General features: G+C 39.3%; 2 pseudogenes; both read left to right on the forward strand.

The window, feature by feature from the left end:
- Positions 1 to 5,140: 5,140 nt before the first annotated feature.
- On the forward strand, positions 5,141 to 7,110 carry LOC144503816 (gamma-crystallin S-1 pseudogene; annotated as a pseudogene).
- Positions 7,111 to 13,101: 5,991 nt separating this feature from the next.
- On the forward strand, positions 13,102 to 14,495 carry LOC144503817 (gamma-crystallin S-1 pseudogene; annotated as a pseudogene).

Genomic DNA, 14,495 nt, shown 5'->3' on the forward strand with positions numbered 1-14,495 from the left:
ACCTTGTGGTGTGGGAGAACCTTTGCTAATATTGCCTGGGATCACATTTACAGTTATTTTGCCGAGTGTAGAGTAAGAAAACTCAGCACGGACATGTTAAAGTCAAATCATGTTTATCTTTGGCAAAAGCTTTTGACAAAGGGTCACATGGACTCAAAACGTCAGTTATCTTCTGCCCTGCCAGACCTGATGAGATTTTCCAGCATTTTCTCTTTTCATTTCATGTTTATTTATTTTGTTTGGGCGTTTATGATAAAATAGCGGATTGGATAGATGAGGGTCATGTGGTTAATGTGGATTTCTAAAGGACAATTGATAAACTGCCACATATTCGGCATGTCGGCAAAATTGAAGCTAATGAAATATGAGGGAAAGCAGCCACAAACTCACAAAGTTGGCTCAGTGACAGGAAACAAGGAGTAATTGTGAATGATTACAGACAACCTGAAGCTATACAGTGGGTGCCCTGCATGGATATCATGCCTTCCAGTAAGAAATTATACTTTGTTTTACAGGGCACAATTTCAAAAGACGCTGCTGACAAAAAACGTGGAGGTATTTTAAACTGTGAGGAAGATACAGATAGACTTTAAGAACATAGAGAGAGGCTGGTGGAATGGGTGAACACATGGCCAAGACATTCAATGCAGAGAACCCTGAGTTGATTCATTTTGTTGGGAAGAGTGAATAGTGGCAATATAAAAGGAAGCACAATTCTGAAATGTTACACAAACTCACAGAGCTGGAGCCATATACACACACATCACTGAATTGAGCAAGTGGTTAAAAAGGCAGACGCGATCATTAGATTTCGAAAAAGAGGAATGGAAAATAAAGGCAAGAACTTTTTGATGAATTGTTATAAAGCACTGTTTGGGTCTGAACTGAATTCTTATTTCCAATTCTACATAGCGAATTTAGGATGAAGGTAAAAGTTGTAACAATGGTGCAGAAAAGATTCAGGAGAGTTGTTTCAGGCATGAGGGCCTTCAGTTGGGTGGATAGATTAGAGAAGCTGGGATTGTTCTCCTGACAGAAGAGAAGGTTCAGAGATGATTTGATGGGTGTGTTTAAAGTTCTGAGGAGTCTGGACAAATTAAATAGAAAGGTGCTGTTTCCTTTGGTGGATGGGTTGAGAAACAGAGGACAACCATTTAAGGTGATTGGTAAAAGGAAACCAACATGATGAAAAGCATCGTAAATATTGATCTGTTTTGCATTACTGGACAGCGTGTTAAAGGTTTCAAGAGAGAACTGTACAAGCACAGGAAGAGAAAAACTTTGCCATGCTTCATGGAATGAGTGAGGTTTGAGAACCATTCATGGTGCTCGAGCACCAACTGGCACCAATATGGTATCAAAATCTTTGGTGGTGGGTGATGCGCGATATAACACACGAGAGGCTGGATGTACTCGGGAAATAAAGGCTTTTATTGCCAACAATAACAGAGCTACTATATACAGTATATGATCCCAGACTAAAGGGTCACCAGGCAGAGCAGTGACCTTTATACCTCTCCCAAGAGGCGGAGCCAACTGGGGTGTACCATAGGACTATATTAACAGGTAGAACAGCCCAACCCTAACCCCAACAGTAAGATATCTACAGACTCATAGTACTGGCCAGACCATGGCTCAGCACTACCTGGTGGGAACCAACAATGGTTCACCACACTGGGCAGTTCAATGACTGCATGAAATGAAGCAGAGATTAATGCCTATGTGTGTACGAGAGAGAGAGAGAGAGAGATTGAAAATGTAGCTGTACCAATGATTGAGGACCACCATTCCCCAGGTGTTAGAACTGGTACCATTAAATTATATTGTACACCAGTTAATTGGAAGAGAAAATAGAAACACAACTGGCTGAAATTTCAAATTGAATCAAGTTGTAATTGCAAATAATGAAGAACAAGTTGGTCACCTACAATGTAGGTAATAAACATTGGAACTTTAAATTAACATAATGTAGCAGAGGAAAGGATCTGGGTGTATTGGTGAATGGCAGTGCTGTGTAATGCAAGTACATCTTGGGTTATATTGCACATGGAACTGAAGACAAATCACACTGGCTGGAATGTTCATGGTTTGCAGGAGCTGCCTGACAGGAACATAGGAATGGAGAACTTAGGAGCAGGAGTAGGTCATGATCTGAACATAAATAGTGTAATTGCCGATAGAAAGATACTGAATGATACTGGTGCAATTGAGAAAGTCTCAAAGTTGCAAATACTCACTTTGTAACACCCGTTGAATTGCAAACACATATGTAGTTTATAAATGCATGAAGCTGACCAATTGAGGGAAAAATGATCGCCTCTAGACATTTAATGGAACTGAATTAATAAACCACCGTTGTTTTGGTGGCTTGTCCGAGTCTCCCTCCGTCTGAGGCATTAATATTTGAATTTTATTTTGTTATGGAATTCAATGCCTGATAAGGTGATGGAAAGTACTTCCATAGTAACCTTCAAGATCAGAGTGACACAGAGAAGCAGAATAAAAGGAGGAGGCTGTTTCGCCCCTCTGGCCAGTCCCACGTGGCTGCTCTGCACCCAATTGCCTTCACCCATTATCTCTCAATACCTTTCGTTAACAAGAATCTATCAATCTCAGAATTAACATTTACAATAATCTAACTGCAATTGCTGTTTGTGGAAGAGATTCCCAATCTTCAGTCACCCTGTCTGACTCATTTTTTGTCCATGTCTGAAACTCCCTAAATACAATATGTTCCATCTATTTGTCCCACCTTTTCTGAATATCTTGAAAAATTCAATCAAATCACCCCTTAACCATCTCAATTGAAGGAATTAAAATCCTGCTAAGTATAATATCTCCGGGAGCCCAGGAATATTTCTGATGAAATTATCATACAATCCCTTCAGGGCCAGTTCATTTCTCCTAGGATGTGGTGCTCAGATCATTCACAGTGGTCCATGTGAGGTTTAACTCAAGCTTTGTTAATATGGAGCATGACTTTTCCCCACTTTTATTTATACCCTCTGGATATAAAGACCATCATTCCATTGGCATTTTAATGTATTCTCTACCTGTTGATAAAAATTTAATGATCAAAAATATGGTTCCCAATTCTCCTTGGACTTCCGTTATTTCTAAATTTTTACCATATGGATCTCTACTTTCAGCTCCAAATTAAATCCCCTCACCTATATTGCCAATATTGAAATCCATTTGCCACAGGTTTTTCTATTTGCATAATCTATTAATTTGTATTTTCATGCTTCCATCAAGACTCCTTACAATAATGCCTATCTTGCTGTCATTGGTAAACTTGAATATGTGGCTTTCTATGTCATCATCTCGGCTGTTAATAAATACTGTGAATAATTGAGGGTTCAAAACAAATTAAGAGATACCATGAGGTAGATCTTATCATTCTGAAGAACTGCCCATTATCCCTTCCCTCTTCTCCTGCCATTCAGTCATTGCCAAAGCAGGTCAATAATTTGCCTTCCCTTGCCTGAACTTCAACTTCGGCTAACGGACTCTTTGAAGGGATTTTATTTAACGCTTTCTGGAAAACCAGATTGATAAAATTCATCGATATTTCCCAGTCCATTATCTTAGTCCCAGTTTCAAAACATTCAGTCAGATTTGTCAGGTATGACCAATGGATTCATGTTGGAGGCATCTCCAGCAGATGTGTTTGCTTGAGAATATCTTGGCATCCCAAAACTCCAGCATTCCACTCTTCAGACAAATAAATTACGCTGCCATGTCTCAAATCGCCATATTTATTTAATTAATTAATGTGTATATTCAATGACTATCTGTTGTGATATCAGATTGTTTAACTCGCTTAGCTATAAATTTGGTGTATTACATGTACTTTTTTCCAGTCCTTGGTTAACCTCTTGCCGAAGTGTGAGGAAAACCAGACACTTTAAAACTCAACAATCACCAGCAATGCCTCTGAACCTCAGTTCTCAGGCCTCACTGACTCTTGCTCCCTCTATCAGACCAATCCTGGTTCTCTAAAGAAGCGGAACAGCACATCTTCCCCCACTGCGCCAAATTCACTCACTTACCACATTTCCGGAGTTCAGTAAGTACTCTGTCCAGTTGAACTTCATGCTACTTGTTTTGTTTGATTTATCAGCAACTGATAAGCCAACAGAATAAAACGTTACGACCATTTAACCTCCAAGCAAAAGAAAAACTTTCACCAGCGACCGGGGATGAAGGAAATGAATGCAAGATGACAGTGCCCTCTGAATGGAATGTCCACTTGTACCAAATATCTGACTTAGCACTGTGTCCACAAAGCATTCTGTTGCTCAATGTTCCTTGAATAGGATCACTCCAGATCTCCTTTTCACCATCAATGATTATTTTTTAAACCACATTCTAAAAATGTCTTTGATCACGCTACCACTGGCCTTTCTATTTCTCTGTTTACTATTCCAAAATGCCTTCAGCTTAACTGAAACTTAGAAACTAATGAAAGGTCCCACACAACAAAGCGACACTGATTCAAATATGAATTCAATACGAACAATAAAATGTTAACAAATATCATCTATGAAATCAAATAGACACATGCAGTGATTAAAGCTTTATGGGCTTTGGAGCACAATGGGAAATCGGATAACACTGGCAGCCAATTATATAAAATGGTGTGAATAAAAAATAACTTGTTCAGGATATATACATCTGCCTTGTGGCCAATTCTGGAGTCTACCGCAATCATTACATGGACAAATCGGAAACACACCTGATTGAATATGCAGCATTAACTGTTGGGGAATTTCAGTGTAAATACAGTATCAGGAACACAATGAATACCAATGTCCTTTTGCCTTATTGACCCAACAATTAAAATGAGGTGGAGGCAAAAAACATTCAATTATACATAGGTTAAAATGGTTTTCTTTAGTGTATGTGATGTGTTTTGTTGCTTTTGTGCTGAGTTCAAACTATTGCGATCATTAAAATAACAAAAGTACAGCCCAGGGAGGCAATTCTGTCCAACGTATAAATACCAAGCTGTGTGAAGTGGTGAAGCACTCAGTCAGTCCGCTAAATCTGAGCTCAAAATGGGAAAGGCAAGGATAAATCTGAGATATTATATTACAGTAGAACTCTTTGACAAGATTTGACAAGTTATTAACTAATTATTCGGCCATTTTATCCACAGATCATCTTTTACGAGGACAGGAACTTCCAGGGTCGGCACTATGAGTGCAGCAGTGACTGTGCTGACCTGTCCCCTTACTTCAGTCGCTGTAACTCCATCCGTGTGGACAGTGACTGGTGGGTGATGTATGAGAGACCCAATTACATGGGATACCAGTATGTTCTGAGCAGGGGAGAATATCCTGACTACCAGCACTGGATGGGATTCAATGACAACATCAGGTCTTGTCGCTCCTACCCACACGTAAGTTTCCTTTGGTGACTTTTGCATGTAACCCGGATGGATGAGTGAAAAATGATAAGCTGTTGGGCAGTTGAGTTTCTTAGTTTGAACTGAAGAAACCTTTTAGCTGTTTTACCAATATTTTGTGTGTGGAGCATCTAAATATGCTTTCTTTGGAATTGATAACTAATAAGAACATAAGAACATAAGAAATAGGAGCAGGAGTAGGCCATCTAGCCCCTCGAGCCTGCCCCGCCATTCAATAAGATCATGGCTGATCTGAAGTGGATCAGTTCCACTTACCCACCTGATCCCTATAACCCCTAATTCCCTTACCGATCAGGAATCCATCTATCCGTGATTTAAACATATTCAACGAGGTAGCCTCCACCACTTCAGTGGGCAGAGAATTCCAGAGATTCACCACCCTCTGAGAGAAGAAGTTCCTCCTCAACTCTGTCCTAAACTGACCCCACTTTATTTTGAGGCTGTGTCCTCTAGTTCTAGTTTCCTTTCTAAGTGGAAAGAATCTCTCCATCTCTACCCTATCCAGCCCCTTCATTATCGTATAGGTCTCTATAAGATCCCCCCTCAGCCTTCTAAATTCCAATGAATACAAACCCAATCTGCTCAGTCTCTCCTCATAATCAATACCCCTCATCTCTGGTATCAACCTGGGGAACCTTCTCTGCACTCCCTCCAAGGCCAATATATCCTTCCGCAAATAAGGGGACCAATACTGCACACAGTATTCCAGCTGCGGCCTCACCAATGCCCTGTACAGATGCAGCAAGACATCTCTGCTTTTATATTCTATCCCCCTTGCGATATGGGCCAACATCCCATTTGCCTTCTTGATCACCTGTTGCACCTGCAGACTGGGTTTTTGCGTCTCATGCACAAGGACCCCCAGATAAAATATATAAATCATTTTCACAAATGTATAATTAATTATACTTAAATATTAAAACCATGAAGCCTACATGGGTCGATAGTTTAAAGAGAAAGCAATAATAGTATTAGAAGTTGGTTTGCATTATGTAACTATTTAGAGCTAAAAACCCTGGAATTGCTGGTTTGATTGTAAGTATATTCTTTACAATGAGGTTGAAAATACTAGGCCTTATTAATAGACATTATATCCAATTGCAATATTCTACTACTCAGTGAGGTGGAAAAACCATCGGTACCTAATGTGGAACAGAAATTAGCATTAATATCAAAATAAATCTGTATGGCCCAGCTGGAATCCAACCTGAAAATAATGTTCGAAAGATTTCACCATTTTTTGTAATAATTTGAAGGAGGGATGCATGGGAATGTAGTCAACAGATAATGAACTCAGTTGCTTGGTAATATAATTTGCAACTCTTCATATACTCCCTGCTCCACAGAAGGCTGTCTTCCTAATTGTTAAGTCCATTACAAATATGATGTTATTTCTATTCCAGTACCGAGGTGCAAACTACAGATTGAGGATTTACGAGAGGCCTGACTTTGGGGGACAGATGATGGAATTCATGGATGACTGCCCCTCTGTCTACGATCGTTTCCGTTACAGTGACATTAACTCCTGCCATGTGATGGACGGTTACTGGATCTTCTATGAACATCCCAACTACAGAGGCCGACAGTATTTCATGAGACCCGGTGAATACAGGAGATACAGTGACTGGGGCGGCTACAACTCAACTATCGGATCTTTCAGACGCATGAGAGAATTCTAGATTGTTCTTGATAAATGTGATTCCTCATTGCTGAAATATTTTTGAAAATAATAAAACCTCCTGTCATTCACAGTCAAGGTTTTCATTTATTTGTGGATTGTTGTGGAGATCATTAGAACTTTCCTGGAACTGAGTTCTCATCTTCTCCATTTTACATCTGTAATCTCAGCTCATGGATATATCTCATCGGCAAAATGTAAATTTAGGAATAAACCTTGTCCATATTATTAATAATTTAATACATTGACTCGGTGAAATTGACAGGATACTCATTCTATTCGACCAATTCTCCGTAGATAAGGGAATGGTGCCAGAGAACTGGAACATTAGATTTCAAAAAAGAGGAATGGAGAATAAGGCAAGGACGATGAATCGTTATAAAGCACTGTTTGGCTCTGACCTGAATTCTTATTTCCAATTCTGCACACCGAATTTCGGAAGGAGGTAAAAGTTGGAACAATGGTGCAGAAAAGATTCAGGAGAATAGTTTCAGGCATGAGGGATTTCAGTTAGGTGGATAGATTAGAGAAGCTGGAACTGTCCTCCTGACAGAAGAGAAGGTTCAGAGATGGTTTGATGGATGTGTTTAAAGTCCAGAGGTGTCTGGACAAATTATATAGAAAGGTGCTGTTTCCTTTGGTGGATGGGTTGAGAAACAGAGGACACCCACTTATTGTGATTGGTAAAAGGAAACCAACATGAGGAAATGTATTTTTAAATGGAGAGTGGTTCTGATCTGTTTTGCATTACTGGACAGCGGGTTAAAGGTTTCAAGGGAAAACTGTACAAGCACAGGAAGAGAATAACTTTGCCAGGCTTCATGGAATGAGTGGGGTTTGAGAACTATTCATGGTGCTCGAGCAACTGGCACCGATATGTTTTCAAAATCCTTGGTGGTTGGCAGTTCTAAGATTGATTCACCAATGACTGCATGAAATGAAGCAGAGATTAATGCCTATGTGTGTGTGGGAGAGGGAGAGTGAGTGAAAACAGAGCTGTACCAATGATTGAGGACCACCACTCCCCAGGCATTAGAGCTGGTACCATTACAATCATATTGTATATCAATTAATTGGAAGAGAAAATAGAAACATAACTGGCTGAACTTTCAAACTGAATCAAGGTAGAATTGCAAATAATGAAAAACAAGTTGGTCAGCTAGAATGTCATGAGATTCGGAAAGTGTAATAAACACTGGAACTATAAATTAACATAATGTAGGAGAGGAAAGGATCTGGGTGTGCTGGTGAATGGCAGTGTTGTGTAATGCAAGTACATCTTGGGTTATATTGCACATGGAACTGAAGACAAATCACACTGGCTGGAATGTTCATGGTTTGCAGGAGCTGCCTGACAGGAACATAGGAATGGAGAACTTAGGAGCAGGAGTAGATCATGATCTGAACATAAATAGTGTCACTGCTGATAGAAAGATACTGAATGATACTGGTGAGCTTGAGAAAGTCTCAAAGTTGCAAGTATTCACTTTGTAACATCCATGGAATTGCAAACACATAAGTAGTTTATAAATGCATGAAGCTGACCAATTCAGGGGAAAATGATCGCCTCCAGACATTTAATGGAACTGAATTAAACCATCATTGTTTTGGTGGCTTGTCCGAGTCTCTCTCTGTCTCAGGCATTAATATCTGAATCATATTTCATTATGGAATTCAATGCCTGATAAGGTGATGGAAACCACTTCCATAGTAACCTTCAAGAACAGAGTGACATAGAGGAAGAGAATAAAAGGAGGAGGCTGTTTAGCCCCTCTGGCCAGTCCCACATGGCTGCTGTGCAGTCAATCCCCGATTGCCTTCACCCATTATCCCTTAATACCTTTCGTTAACAAGAGTCTATCAATCTCAGATTGAACATTTACAATATGTGGAAGAGATTTCCAGACTTCAGTCATCGTGTCTGACTCATTTTTTTGTCCATGTCTGAAACTCTTTAAATAGGATAAATATGTTGTATCTATTTGGCCCACCTTTTCTGAAAATCTTGAAAACTTCAATCAAATTTCCCCTTAACCGTCTAAATTCAAGGAATTAAAATCCTGCTGTGTATAATATTTCCGGGAGGCCAGGTATCGTTCTGATGAAGTTAAAATACAATCCCTCCAGAGCCAATTCATTTGTTCTGAGGTGTTCTGCTCAGATCATTCACAATGCCACACGTGAGGCTTAACTAGAGCTTTGTTAATATGGAGCAGGGCTTTTTACCCACTTTTATTTATACGCTCCGGATATAAAGACCATCATTCCATTGGCCTTTTTATTATTCTCTACCTGTTGATAAAAATGTAATGATCAAAAATATGGTCCCCAATTCTCTTTGGTCTTCCGTTGTTTCTAGATTTTTACACATGGAAAGTACACTTATCAGTCCTTTCAGATCCAAATTAAATCCCTTCGCCTATATTGCCTACATTTGCCACAGGCATTTTCCATTTGCACAATCTATTAATTTGTATTTTCATGCTTCCATCAACACTCCTTACAATAATGCCTATCGTCCTGTCATTGGTAAACTTGAATATGTGGCTTTCTATGTCATCATCTAGGCTATTAATTAAGACTGCGAATATTTGAGGGTTCAACACAAATTGTCAAGAGATTCCACGAGGTACACCTTCCCATTCTGAAGAACTGCCCATTATCCCTTCCCTCTTCTCCTGCCATTCAGTCATTTCCTAAACAGGTCAATAATTTGCCTTCCCTTGCCTGAACTTCACCTTTGGTTAACTGACTCTTTTATTTATCGCTTTCTGGAAGACCATATTGATAAAATCCATAGATATTTCCCAGTCTACTATCTTAGTCACAATTTTAAAACATAGGAATGGAGGACTTAGGAGCAGGAGTAGATCATGATCTGAACATAAATAGTGTCATTGCTGATAGAAAGATACTGAATGATACTGGTGAGATAGAGAAAGTCTCAAAATTGCAAATGCTCACCTTGTAACATCCATGGAATTGCAAACACATAAATAGTTTATAAATGCATGAAGCAGACCAATTCAGGGGAAAATGATCATCTCTGGACAGTTAATGGAACTGAATTAAATCATCATTGTTTTGGTGGCTTGTCCAAGTCTCTCTCTGTCTCAGGCATTAATATCTGAATTATATTTTATTATGGAATAAATCGCCTGATAAGGTGATGGAAACCACGTCCATAGCAACCTTCAAGAACAGAGTGACATAGAGGAAGAGAATAAAAGGAGGAGGCTGTTTAGCCCCTCTGGCCAGTCCCTCATGGCTGCTGTGCAGTCAATCCCCAATTGCCTTCACCCATTACCCCTTAATACCTTTCGTTAACAAGAGTCTATCAACCTCAGATTGAACATTTACAATATCTAACCGCAATTGCTGTTTGTGGAAGAGATTCCCAAACTTCAGTCACCCTGTCTGACTCATTTTTTTGTCCATGTCTGAAATTCCCTAAATAGCAGAAATATGTTCTGTTTATTTGGCCCACCTTTTCTAAATATCTTGAAAAAATCACCCCTTAACCATCTAAATTCAAGGAATTAAAATCCTGCTGTGTATAATATCTCTGGGGGCCCAGGTATTGTTCTGTTGAAGTTATTATACATCCCTCCAGAGACAATTCATTTCTCCGAAAAACTTCTGCTCAGGTCATTCACAGAGCTCCGTGTGAGGTTTAACTAGAGCTTTGTTAATATGGAGCATGACTTTTCCCCACTTTTATTCAAACCCGCAGGATATAACGGCCATCATTCGATTGGCCTTTTTAATGTATTCTCTACCTGTTGATAAAAATTTCATGATCAAAAATACGGTCCCCAATTCTCTTTGGTCTTTCGTTGTTTCTAGATTTTAACCGCATGTAAAGTAGACTTTCCTATCCTTTCTGATCCGAATTAAATCCCTTCGCCTATATTGCCGATATTGGAAACCATCTGCCACACATTTTTCCATTTGCATAATCTATTAATTTGTATTTTCATGCTCCCATCAACACTCCTTACAATAATGCCTATCTTGCTGTCATCGGTAAACTTGAATATGTGGCTTTCATAGAAATTATAGAAACCCTACAGTGCAGAAGGAGGTCATTCAGCCCATCGAGTCTGCACCGACCACAATCCCACCCAGACCCTATCCTTTCTATGTCATAACCTAGGCTGTTAATAAGTACTGGAATATTTGAGGGTTCAACACAAATTGTTAAGAGATACCATGAGGTAGATCTTCCCATTCTTAGTAACTGCCCACGATCCCTTCCCTCTTCTTCTGCCATTCAGTCATTTCCTAATTAGGTCAATACTTTGCCTTCCCTTGCCTGAACTTCAACTTTGGCTAACAGACTTTTTGAAAGGATTTTATTTAATGCTTTCTGGAAAACCAGATTGACAAAATCTATAGATATTTCCCAGTCCATTATCTTAGTCACATTTTCAAAACATTCAGTCAGATTTGTCAGCTATGATCAAGAGATTCAAGATGGAGGCATCTCCAGCAGATGTGTTTGCTTGAGAATATCTTGTTATCCCGAAACTCCAGCATTCTGCTCTTTAAAACAAATAAATTACGCTGCCATGTTTCAAATTGCCATATTTATTTAATTAATTAATGTGTATATTCAATGAATATCTGTTGTGATATCAGATTGTTTAACTCGCTTAGCTATAAATTTGGTGTATTACATGTACTTTTTCCCAGTCCTTGTTTAACCTCTTGCTGAAGTTTGAGGAAAACCAGACACTTTAAAACTCAACAATCACCAGCAATGCCTCTGAACCTCAGTTCTCAGGCCTCACTGACTCTTGCTCCCTCTATCAGACCAATCCTGGTTCTCTAAAGAAGCAGAACAGTACATCTTCCCCAACTGTGCCAAATTCGCTCACTTACCACATTTCTGGAGTTCAGTAAGTACTCTGTCCAGTTGAACTTCATGCTACTTATTTTGTTTGATTTATCAGCAACTGGTAAGCCAACAGAATAAAAAAGTTACGACCATTTAAACTCAAAACAAAAGAAAAACACTCATCAGCTGCCAGGGATGAAGGAAATGAATGCAAGATGACAGTCCCCTCTGCATGGAATGTCCACTTGTCCCAAATATCTGACTCAGCACTGTGTCCACAAAGCATTCTGTTCTTCAATATTCCTTGAATAGGATCACTCCAGATCTCCTTTTCACCATCAATGACTTTTTTTTAAACCACATTCTAAAAATGTCTTTGATCACGCTACCACTGGCCTTTCTATTTCTCTGTTTACTATTCCAAAATGCCTTCAGCTTAACTGAAACTTAGAAACGAATGAAAGGTCCCACACAACAAAGCGACACTGATTCAAAAATATGAACTCAATATGAACAATAACATTTTAATAAATACCATCTATGAAACCAAATAGCTACATGCAGTGATTAAAGCTTTAGGGGCTTTGGAGCACAATGTGAAATCAGATAACACTGATAGTTACACATCAGCAAATTATATAAAGTGGTGTGAATTAAAAATAACTTGTTCTAGATGTATACATCTCCTTGTGGCCAGTTCTGGAGTCTACTGCAATCATTACATGGACAAATCGGAAACACACCTGATTGAATGTGCAACATTAACTGTTGGGGAATTTCAGTGTAAATACAGTATCAGGAACACAATGAATCCCAATGTCCTTTTGCCTTATTGACTCAACAATTAAAATGAGGTGAAGGCAAAACACATTCAATTATACATAGGTTAAAATGGTTTTCTTTAGTGTATGTGACATGTGTTTTGTTGCGTTTGTGCTGAGTTCAAACTATTGCGATCATTAAAATAACAAAAGTACAGCCCAGAGAGGCAATTCTGTCCAACGTATAAATACCCATCAGTGTGAAGCGGTGAAACAGTCAGTTAGTCAGCTAACTCTGAGCTCAAAATGGGAAAGGCAAGGATAAATCTGAGTTTTAGAATTCCTATTGCTGGGTTTCACAAGTTATTAATTAATTAATCAATGTCTTTTTCTACAGATTATCTTTTACGAGGACAGGAACTTCCAGGGTCGGCACTATGAGTGCAGCAGTGACTGTGCTGACCTGTCCCCTTACTTCAGTCGCTGTAACTCTGTCCGTGTGGAGAGTGACTGGTGGGTGATGTATGAGAGACCCAATTACATGGGATACCAGTATGTTCTGAGCAGGGGAGAATATCCTGACTACCAGCGCTGGATGGGATTCAATGACAGCATCGGCTCATGTCGCTCCTACCCATACGTAAGTTACCTTCGATGATGTATTTTCTATCCAAAGTGAGATGTAGAAAATGTGTGCTCAACATTTGACTTTGTGCACATTAGCTCTGAAGAGACATCGGCTGTTTTCACAGGTCTGATTTTAACTTTGGCCGGTGGTGGCTAACAGGTAGTGGATTGTCTGCCTGTCACACATCCAGCCTGGTTTACCAATCCACTCACATGTCTTCCTGTCACTGCCAGAAGTTAATAAGAGCCCTTGCAATTCTGTAACCGCTGTTGATTCTTAAGTCAGTAGTTGTGCAAACTGTAAAGTTGCATCTGGGTGTCACGTCAGCAGCTTGTTGCAAAACAGAAGAACATCTGGACTACAATTGGATACATTTATTTACAATTAACCAGATATTTAAATCTGAAAGTCAAATTGGCAGTAAAGAGCTATAAATTCATTTACAAATAGACTAAGACATGACTGGCTACAACTTGATGGCAGATATACTTGCACTCAGCCCATTCATCTTACTGTAATTGCTTAATACATTATAGAAAGAGAAAGCTACCTCTACACAGAAAACGTCTGCTCACAATGGACACCAGAAATAGAGTCACACTTTTACTGATATTGATAAAGCTCTGTCTGTGTGCACCAACTAACATCAGTCCCATTGCACTCTTACACACACTTCACTAATTAACTGTTTAAAGTTACATAGGAGCTGCTTGTTGCTAACAAGTTTCAAACATTATCAATCTATTGAATCGACGTTAATAAATTATCTCATTGTTGTCATCGTCTGTTATATTCCTTCTTTTACAATGTTCCTATTTTAATAGATATACCAAATGTACATTTGCAGTTTCACCATTAATATCATCTTATCTCTATTCCAGAACCGAGGTGGAAACTACAGAATGAGGATTTACGAGAGGCCTGACTTTGGGGGACAGATGATGGAATTCATGGAAGACTGTCCCTCTGTCTACGATCGTTTCCGTTACCGTGACATTCACTCCTGCCACGTGATGGACGGTTACTGGACCTTCTATGAACATCCCAACTACAGAGGCCGACAGTACTTCATGAGACCCGGTGAATACAGGAGATACAGTGACTGGGGTGGCTACAACTCAACTGTCGGATCTTTCAGACGCATGAGAGATTTCTAA

This window comes from Mustelus asterias, chromosome 14 (assembly GCF_964213995.1).
Source record: "Mustelus asterias chromosome 14, sMusAst1.hap1.1, whole genome shotgun sequence".
Taxonomy (NCBI): domain Eukaryota; kingdom Metazoa; phylum Chordata; class Chondrichthyes; order Carcharhiniformes; family Triakidae; genus Mustelus; species Mustelus asterias.